The sequence below is a fragment of the Berghia stephanieae genome, unplaced genomic scaffold (genome assembly GCF_034508935.2).
Source record: "Berghia stephanieae isolate SIO BIC M18660-M18661 unplaced genomic scaffold, UCSD_Bste_1.3 scaffold2458, whole genome shotgun sequence".
Classification (NCBI taxonomy): domain Eukaryota; kingdom Metazoa; phylum Mollusca; class Gastropoda; order Nudibranchia; family Aeolidiidae; genus Berghia; species Berghia stephanieae.
The window spans coordinates 1-9226 of NW_027623577.1; the positions used below are offsets into that span (position 1 = coordinate 1).

General features: G+C 33.9%; 2 long non-coding RNA genes across 2 annotated transcripts; both read left to right on the plus strand.

Moving 5' to 3' along the window:
* The first annotated feature begins 412 nt into the window (after window positions 1-412).
* Window positions 413-2951, plus strand: LOC144961438 (uncharacterized). The gene is made up of 3 exons (XR_013643156.1): window positions 413-506; window positions 1542-1628; window positions 2872-2951. It is a non-coding gene; the product is annotated as an uncharacterized LOC144961438 (long non-coding RNA).
* Window positions 2948-9017, plus strand: LOC144961439 (uncharacterized). The gene is made up of 5 exons (XR_013643157.1): window positions 2948-2958; window positions 4679-4777; window positions 5079-5129; window positions 5888-5957; window positions 8915-9017. It is a non-coding gene; the product is annotated as an uncharacterized LOC144961439 (long non-coding RNA).
* The last annotated feature ends 209 nt before the right edge of the window (window positions 9018-9226 follow it).

Consider the following 9226-nt stretch of genomic DNA (forward strand, 5'->3'; position numbering starts at 1 on the left):
AATAGTAATACATTGTCTCTTATCTGTCTCCTCTCTCATTATTTCTACTTCACTCGTTTATTTTTAAAATCTTGTCTGTGGTTTGGCGAAAATTTTCCCAAATTTTGTTGGTGAAAAGTTGGCATGTCTGAAATGTTCTTGTTTACAGAGGGGCTGCATGGCTCAGTGGTACGGTCTTTGCTTCGCACCCAAAAGGTACAGAGTTCGACTACCGCCTCTCTGTGTGGCCTTGAGCAAGTCACTTTTCCCTAACTGACTGCATTGCAGCTGACGTTTGGGTTATTCCACACTTCCCTTGGAATAGACCCGAAAGACAATTTTCCCTTGGGGATGAATAAAGGCAATTTTATTTTATTTAATTTATTTTTTAAATTTATTTTTTACACATGATCTTTTGTAGTCCAATCCAGGTTATGGTCGACTCCAAGCAGTCACAGCCCATCCCAGAAAGCCTCTCTCTCCAACCAGTCAATGCAGCAAGCACAGTCGGGATCAAGTCTTGTTAGGTTTGGAAATCTTTCATTATCCTTATACACAGCAGCCAAATGACCTGATACGGACCTGCCTAGTGCTATGAAAAATGAGTAGAAATACGAATTTTTGGCTCCAGTTACAGAGCTGCATAAGTGTCTTTGACTCAATAAATCTTGTTGAAAGGGAAAGTCTGGCTTCTTAGAACCTGTATTCAGGACTATGGAGTATTTTTGGACCATGTCGAGAGCAAGTTATTTATTTTTAAAGTTATTTATGGTGACTTTTTCTTTTTCTTTTTCTTGGAAACTACGAATTTTTGAAATTTCAGGTTGGCAGCTCTGCTGATGAAATTGGGACTGTCCTGATTTGGCAGTCTGAAGAATTTATTTTTGTTTGTATTGGATTGTTTATACCGTCAACTGGGGTAACTTTGCCTCAAGGGGAAACTTTGCCTTTTCGAATTTGGAGCATAAAGGCTCTAAATCTAGATTATATTATAGAACAGCCTGTACTGTCCTCAGGTAAAGGAACTGCTTCAAAACACTTCTAAAACTAATAGGAAAAAAACGAGAAAAAATTCACCTTTTTTTTCTTTCTATTATTACTATATGGCTAGCAGCGTTTTGAGACTAAAGTTCTATCTAGATTTTTTTTTTTTTTTTTTTTTGGTAAATTAGGGCCTGGATAGTGGCAAATTGAAGCAGTTCCTTTACCTCAAGGACGTACAGCGGTCTCTGGTAAATTAGCTGTTACATCATGAAATGAAAATAGGATTTTTTTTTTTTTTTAATGTGTAAAACATGTCATTCAGAAATGTGAGTGGAGCTGGCACATATGTTGATAAAAACAAGAAATGAAGCTGAATGTTATAAAGGCTACCAGTCAGTCCCATGACCATGATGGCTAAGTCGATTGCTCACTCATAATGGTGACAGTCAACAAACAAAATATATTTTACATATAACAGGCTATATGATATATGCAGCATTTTTTGTTTCTTTGGTTTAGTTTAGTATTACTGAAATTTTACCATTTTTTACTGAATCACCGATGTTATTTTTAAACAGACGGGAATCAGCCCGAGGTCGGATGGGTGGTCCACCAGTCAAAAGCTTGTACTCGAGTTCCCCACAATGGACAGGAGTACATCTCAGGTCAGGGGTCAAAGCAATATTCAGTCCTTATTTATGCAGCTATAATATGATCTTGTGGTATGACACTCACTTTCGGATTGGAAGGTCTTGGGTCCGAGTCTCGCTCGGCGCATAGTTGAGTCCTTGGAAACGACTCTTTACTCACATTCTCTCACCGTACTCGTGTGTAAAATGAGTACCTGGCCATCAACAGCATTGTCTCAGTCTGAAAAATTGTAATATCGCCTAACAGGCGTCATGACTCGTTCTACATGTTACATGATGTTGTTGTTAGTCAGGAACCCTTTGGAAAGCGCTTTGAGTCCATTTCGTGGATATTGCGCAATATAAAAGCTCTATTTTAAAATTATTTTTTAAAAAACTTGTTTCAGGCAAGGTTGTTTTTTTAATGTAATCAGGGGTGAGTCTCCTTGGATCTGTGGAAATAGGTGAAAGATCAGTCAGTGACTACGGTTCATTATATAACAATATGTCGACAAACTTTTTAAACATTAGTATTAAACCCACTCGAGACACTTATGGAATCATTTAAGGAGATCCTTCCTAATTGAAGGAGACAAAAATGATGCCTTTTTTAAAGTTCATGTTCATTTTTTGCTAAATGTGGTGATGCATTGTGGGTCGATAACAAATGAGCATAACCATGTGTGACTTTTCCTTAGAAGACGGTAAAAGCCAGATGCAAATATCTATAAGGGTTCTAGTAAAATAAGTATTTGAAAGCATGAATTGCCATTTCTGGACAATATAGATTTATTATGATTATAATTATTATTATTATTTTTTATTATTATTATTATTATTATTATTATTATTATTATTATTATTATTATTGTTATTATCATTATTATTATTATCATTATTATTATTATCAGTATTATTATTATTATTATTATTATTATTATTATTATTATTATTATTATTATTATTATTATTATTTTAAGTCAGGTGAAGACCATGGAAACCCTGTATTTTTCGAGAAAAATCATCTTCACCTCCACCACCATCATCATCACCACCACCACCATCATCATCACCACCACCACCATCATCTCCACCACCACCACCTTCATCTCCACCACCACTACCATCATCACCACCATCATCATCATCACCACCACCATCATCACCACCACATCTTCATTTCAATCCCAGATAATCTGTCCAACAAATTTCCCAACTTTTCTCCCTGTAAACTGGGCCATTCCAAACCTCATCATTGTGACCATCGTTTCCATTGCAGGTCGGCATCCCACACAACCAAAGCTTCAATATTCCATCTTCAAATTTGAGATCAACAAACGTGTCATTTACAGGTTCCCCGCACTTGGTGAGTCAGTTATGCAGGCCTGTAAATTTGCCGGCAAAAAAGAAAAAAAAATTAAAATACTTTTTCATTTTGTTTCACAGCCTATTGAATTGGTAAAATTCTAAGAAAATATTCCGGGAAATGGGGATCTTTGCTCATGTCATATTGAAAAAGCTTTGGCTTCAGGGGGGGGGGGGGGGGGGGGGGGGGGGGCATTGTCCCCCTACCAGGGCTCTGTCCTGGACCCAGACCCAACGTCTTGCGGATTTTCAGGAAATTTTTACAGGGGGCAAATGCAAGCCTTTTTGAAGATGATTTTTTTTCCTTGTAAATCATCTCTCTGTTATGCACTGTATTATGTTTAGTTTACATTTTATAATATATGATTGGTAAACATTTGAGTGTATTCCTCTAAGTTGGTACCTGTGCTTGTGTCTGGATGAGACTTTAAGGTGATCTCAAACTGAGTACTGTGACAGTGTGCTCTTGGAATCTACATCTGACTGTTCCCTATTTGAACCAATTCCTCTTTGTCTTACCTTTTCTTTTGTGCTTTACTTGTAATTCTAGAACTTTTCACTATCCCATTATCTTCCTTTTTACTGGCGCTGATATGACCTTAATGTGTTGCAAGCGCCGTAAAACCCTAAAAACAAAACAAAGAACAAATGCAAGCCTGTTTACGGGATTGAACAAGCTTGCTAATATTACGTATATTTACGGAATTCAGTATGTTATAAACGCTCAGTATATTTTCAACCACCTGCTAAATGGAAGAAAAAAAAACATAGTGTAATTACTTTTTACTAGAGTTCAGCACTCAGAAAGGGGTTGGTCTATGTCTATGTGTATGCGTAAAAGCTCCATACATTTTTCTCTCATGAATTGACAACTCTGCTTAAACCAGGACTTGGTGAGAGAAAACGTTATCATGTTTTTAAAATACAGGATTTAAAAAAAATTTTTTTTTTAATTTCAAATTATATTGATGATATGCATTTAGTGTTAAAAAATTCCAATGACATCCGCCAGCTGGATATAAGCTTCAAGGCAGCGTGGCTCAGTCGTACAGTCTTTCCTTCCTACCCAAAAGGTACAGAGTTCGACTACCCGCCTCGTTGTGTGGCCTTGAGCAAGTCACCTCGCTCTAGCTCACTTTGCGGCGCTGCATTGTGGCTGACGCCTGGGTTATTCCAGTCTTCCCTTGGAATAGACTCTAGGGGGCAGTGTGGCTCAGCAGTCTTTGCTTCGTACCTGAAAGATACCGAGTTCGATTACCCGCCGCTGCCCTGTGTGGTCTTGAGCGTCATCTCACCGTAGCTCAATTTTCAGCGCTGCTGATGCCTGGTTTATTCCAGTTTTCCCTTGGAATAGACCCGAAAGACAAATTTCCCCTTGGGATGAATAAACGGAATTTATTTATTTTATTTTTATAACATATCAACAAACACACAGAGCTATGTGTAACCTTAAACGTTTATAGTCTGGTTGATACAATATAGTGAGAACTACTAATAAAAAAAACGGCTGGCTAAAAACATTACAAACAGCTGAGTGGTGTCAAATTCATTCCCTCTCTAAATAATCAAAACTTTATTGACTTAAAGATAAATTCGCTTTGAGGTTTCGACGAAAGGCGCTATATGAATATGCTTATTATTATTATTATTATTATTTTATTCAGTTTTGCAGCAAAAAAAGATGCTTCATTAACCACCCTGTTGTTTAAATCTATTCCAAGGTCAGACACCAGCAGGTCACCGTGACATCATGTTGAGTCCAGGCCCGTCCCAAACTCTCCCAGCTTCCCCTGCTCAGGTCGATCCATTTATACCCAGGGGTGAGTAGTACCAGGGTTTTTTGTGTGTTGTCCTTGTAATGTCATTAAGTCGCAACTCCTGGGTGTTTGGGGGTCCCGATAGCTCAGTTGGTAGAGCGCTGGTTTCACAATCGAAAGGACCAAGATCGATTCCGGGTGCAGTCGAGATTTTTTTCTGGCCCCCCTCCTGTCCATCCAGCACTGATTGGGTAGCTGGATCTTTTTCATCTGATGGAAAAAAAATTTCCGATAGACTAACATCCTATCCAAGTGTTTTCTGTTTCAAATTTTAATACCTACATTTTATTTTTTTTCCCTTCAGAGACCTGAAATCTGATGATATCCTGGACGAGACTTGGGTCACTGTTTTCGGGTAAAATTTTGTTTCATACCTTGTTCTCATTATTTTTATCTTGACATCCTGACATTGTAGTTGGTAGAGCACTCACTTCACACGCAAAGGGTTCGAGATCGATCCCAGGTGAAGTCAAGATTTTTATTTTTTGTAGTTGTAGCATTAACATGGGTGCAAGAGTGCCGGCCGCTTGGATTACCGAAAAAAACGTCGCCGGCTGTTTGCGATTTGGATTTGATAGATTTTTTTGGATTTTTTTTGGGTTTTTTTTTTGGTGCAACTTGTGACAAGAAACTTAACAAATTACTGCATTACAACCTTTGGATTAAACATACAACAATTGTGGCCTACTATTATGAAGACTAGATACTGAGAACAAGACTTCAAATGACGAGATAAGTCTGTGAATCTTGCAGGCTTTTTCAGATTATATGTCTGGTCATAAGTAGACTTGCAGGCTTTTTGAAGTCCAGTTGCTTGCACCCATGCATTAACAATATAGTACATAGATTTGTGTGTTGATACAGTTGATGTGGCATGAGGAACTATCCAGTATTTTACTTACAATGTGTAGCATCAATATAAGTGAGATTGTTTAAGAGGGAGTGAGAAAAGGGGGGGGGGCTAGTAAAAAAAAAAAAGAGTAAATTTTCAGTAGAATTGATGCTATGAGTTTATTTGTCTGGCTGAAAACAATATCAATGAGCTGAGTGACGTCAATTTAGTTCCTTCTATATAACACTGTTTTGTGACTTTTGATTGGTCCATTTCTCCAGCTTCCTTCCCGGTGCATCGTCCTTCATCTTACAGCAGTTTGCCCAGTACGGCACCATTCTCAAGCATGTGGTAAGCTGGGGTTTTTTTTCTTCTGTTTGTTTTTAAGGGTTTTACAGTGGTTGCAACACATTTAGGTTATATCAGCGCCTGTAAAAAGGAAGAAAATGGGATTGTAAAATGTTCTAGAATTACAAATAAAGCACCCAAGAAAAGTAAGACATAGGGGAACTGGGAACAATAGGGATCAGATGTAGATTCCAAGAGTATACCACCAATGCCAATGTACTTAGTTTTATTTTGAATGTATAATGTAAGCATTTGAGTGTATTCCTCTTTGTTGGATTTTGTACTTGTGTCCGGAGGAGACTTATAGGTGATCTCAAACTAAGTTTTTTCTGTTTATTTGTTTATTTATTAAGAAGTATATTTATTAATTTATTTCATTCATTTTTACATTTTTCAATATATTTCATACATTTAATATTTTTTTCTCTATTTATGTTCATTTGGCTATTAATTAATTCAATTATTCATTCATTTATTTACTTTTCTATTTTTATCTGTTTAAAAAAAAAAACGAACAATTTTATCTCTATTTGATTTATTAAATCATTCATTTCGTTACTTACTTATCTGTCCTTTCTTTTATTAACTCATAAATTTAGAAATGTATTTTGTTTATTTGTCAGTGTTCAGTTATATAGTCTTGTGGTATGACACTCGCTTTCGGATTGGAAGATCATGTGTTCGATCCTCACTCTGCATGTTGTCCAGACCTTGGAAAAGGCTCTTTACTCATATCGTCTCAGCCTGCTCAGGTGTAAAATGAGTAGCTGGCTGTAAACAGTGTTGTCTCTGTAATATCGCCTAACAGGTGTGTGGTCCTTCATGTTAAGTGTTGCTATTGGCTAGTGACATCTTGTAAACTACTTTGAGCATGTTTAGTGGATATTGTGCTATATAAAAGCTCAAGTTTTTTAAAAGTGCTTTGAGATGCAATTTCATAGATAGCTCTATACTAAGGGTACATCATTATTATTATAGTAACTAGTAAAAAGCCCGCAATTTCGTGGGGAAAGAAACTATTTTCATTCGATATTGCCAGAATAATTTTCTTGATTAGCTTGATTACGATTAGATGCACATTTTAATCGATGTGCTTGTCGTCGGTGCCATGCTTTATTCGGCATGATTTTAGTTTATCAGTCAGTAGATATCAATATCAATAAGTCGCAAGTCTTTACCACGCTTTACTTGGGAGTGCTTTGCACTACCTTCAATACTTCACAAATTAGAATGGCGGCCGAGAATCAAAACAATGGTCAAATTAGGAAATTTTAAACTTTCACAAATCTATCAAGGTTTGTTCTAGAGTTTTTAAAACGCTTTTATATGATGACAAATTGAATAAATAAACGCCTGACAAAAGATCAACGGTGAAAATAGAAATTGAATGAATACTGGGGATGTAGGAGCTTTCGGAATGTCTCCCCTTTACTTATGTGAGGTCAAATGAAAATCTGAAGCGGAGGCGAAAAATATCAAGTCCCCAAATCTGTCTACTTTTGGTTTGTTCGGGCGAGAAGCTAGACAGAACCAATTGACAGTTTGCCGACAATGTTTAACTAAATATTTCCCAGGGCAATAATTATCACATCGATGGCAGTAATATCAGCAGTAATATTAGTTGATGTTGTTAATCGGTGAAACTTGTTTATAATTTCTGTAAATCCAAATACCGTCATGTGATCAAGTGAATTATATCACTATGAATGCCATGATTTGCTGAAAAAATGCCAATCTGACAGTTCCTAGCAAACACACAACCCCCCCCCCCCCCCCCCCCGTTTTTTTTTTTTCTTCCACGCAACCACATTCCAAAAGACACACACACACATATATATAAACATACACGCAATGAGAATACACTACTACATAACAACACTGATCACCGCTAAATCAACACAACGGAAGTAAGGACTCTACTGGACAGATAAGTTGAGGGTGTGGCCATGGGTGTGTTAGTGTCTTCGGTAAATTTTTTATGATATCTATTTGACTTAACGAACTTTCAAACTGACTTTAAATTATAAAAGGAAATCAAGTTATCTGTTTATCTATCTGTAAAAAATACATTTCTATTTTTCAAATCTTTCAGTAGAGTTGTGCGCCTCTCAATTTTTTTATTGACTCAAATAAGCACAATGTTCTCCACAATGCTATATTTTTTAAAGAAAGGATTATTATTATATTATTATTATTATTATTATTATTATTATTATTATTATTATTATTATTATTATAATTATTATTATTATTATTATTATTATTATTATTATTATTATTATTATAATTATTATTATTATTATTATATTATTATTATTATTATTATTATTATTATTATTATTATTATTATTATTATTTAATTATTATTATTATTATTATTATTATTATTATTATTATTATTATTATTATCATTATCATTATTATTATTATTATCATCATCATCATCATCATCATTATTATTATTATTATTATTATTATTATCATTATTATCATTATTATTATTATTATTATTATTATTATCATTATTATTTTATTATTATTATTATTATTATTATTATTATTATTATTATTATTATTATTATTATTATTATTATCATTATCATCATTATTATTATCATTATTATTATCATTATTATTATTTTTATTATTATTATTATTATTATTATTATTATTATTATTATTATTATTATTATTATTATTTTTATTATATTATTAAATATATTATTATTTTTATTATTATTATTATTATTATTATTATTATTATCATTATTATTATTATTATCATCATCATCATCATCATTATTATTATTATTATTATCATTATTATTATTATTATTATTATTATTATCATTTATTATTATTATTATTATTATTATTATTTATTATCATTATATTATTATCATTATTATTATCATTATTATTATTTTTATTATTATTACTATTATTATTGTCTATGCCAGGTGGCCTCCGAGTGCAATTGGATGCACATCCAGTACCAGTCCAAGATCCAGGCCAAGAAAGCCCTCAGTAAAGACGAAAGGTTTTTGCTGGTTGTATGAAGATTTGGGGTCACCGTCTGCATTGAAAAGGTTTGTCACACTAGACTCATCAGTCTTCATAATAATAATAATAATAATAATAATAATAATAATAATAATAATAATAGTAATAATAATCATAATAATGATAATAATAATAAGAGTTTTAAAAAATTATGCCTTTTGCGCCACGACATCATAAGATATCGTCTCCTAGGCATTCCACAAGGAATG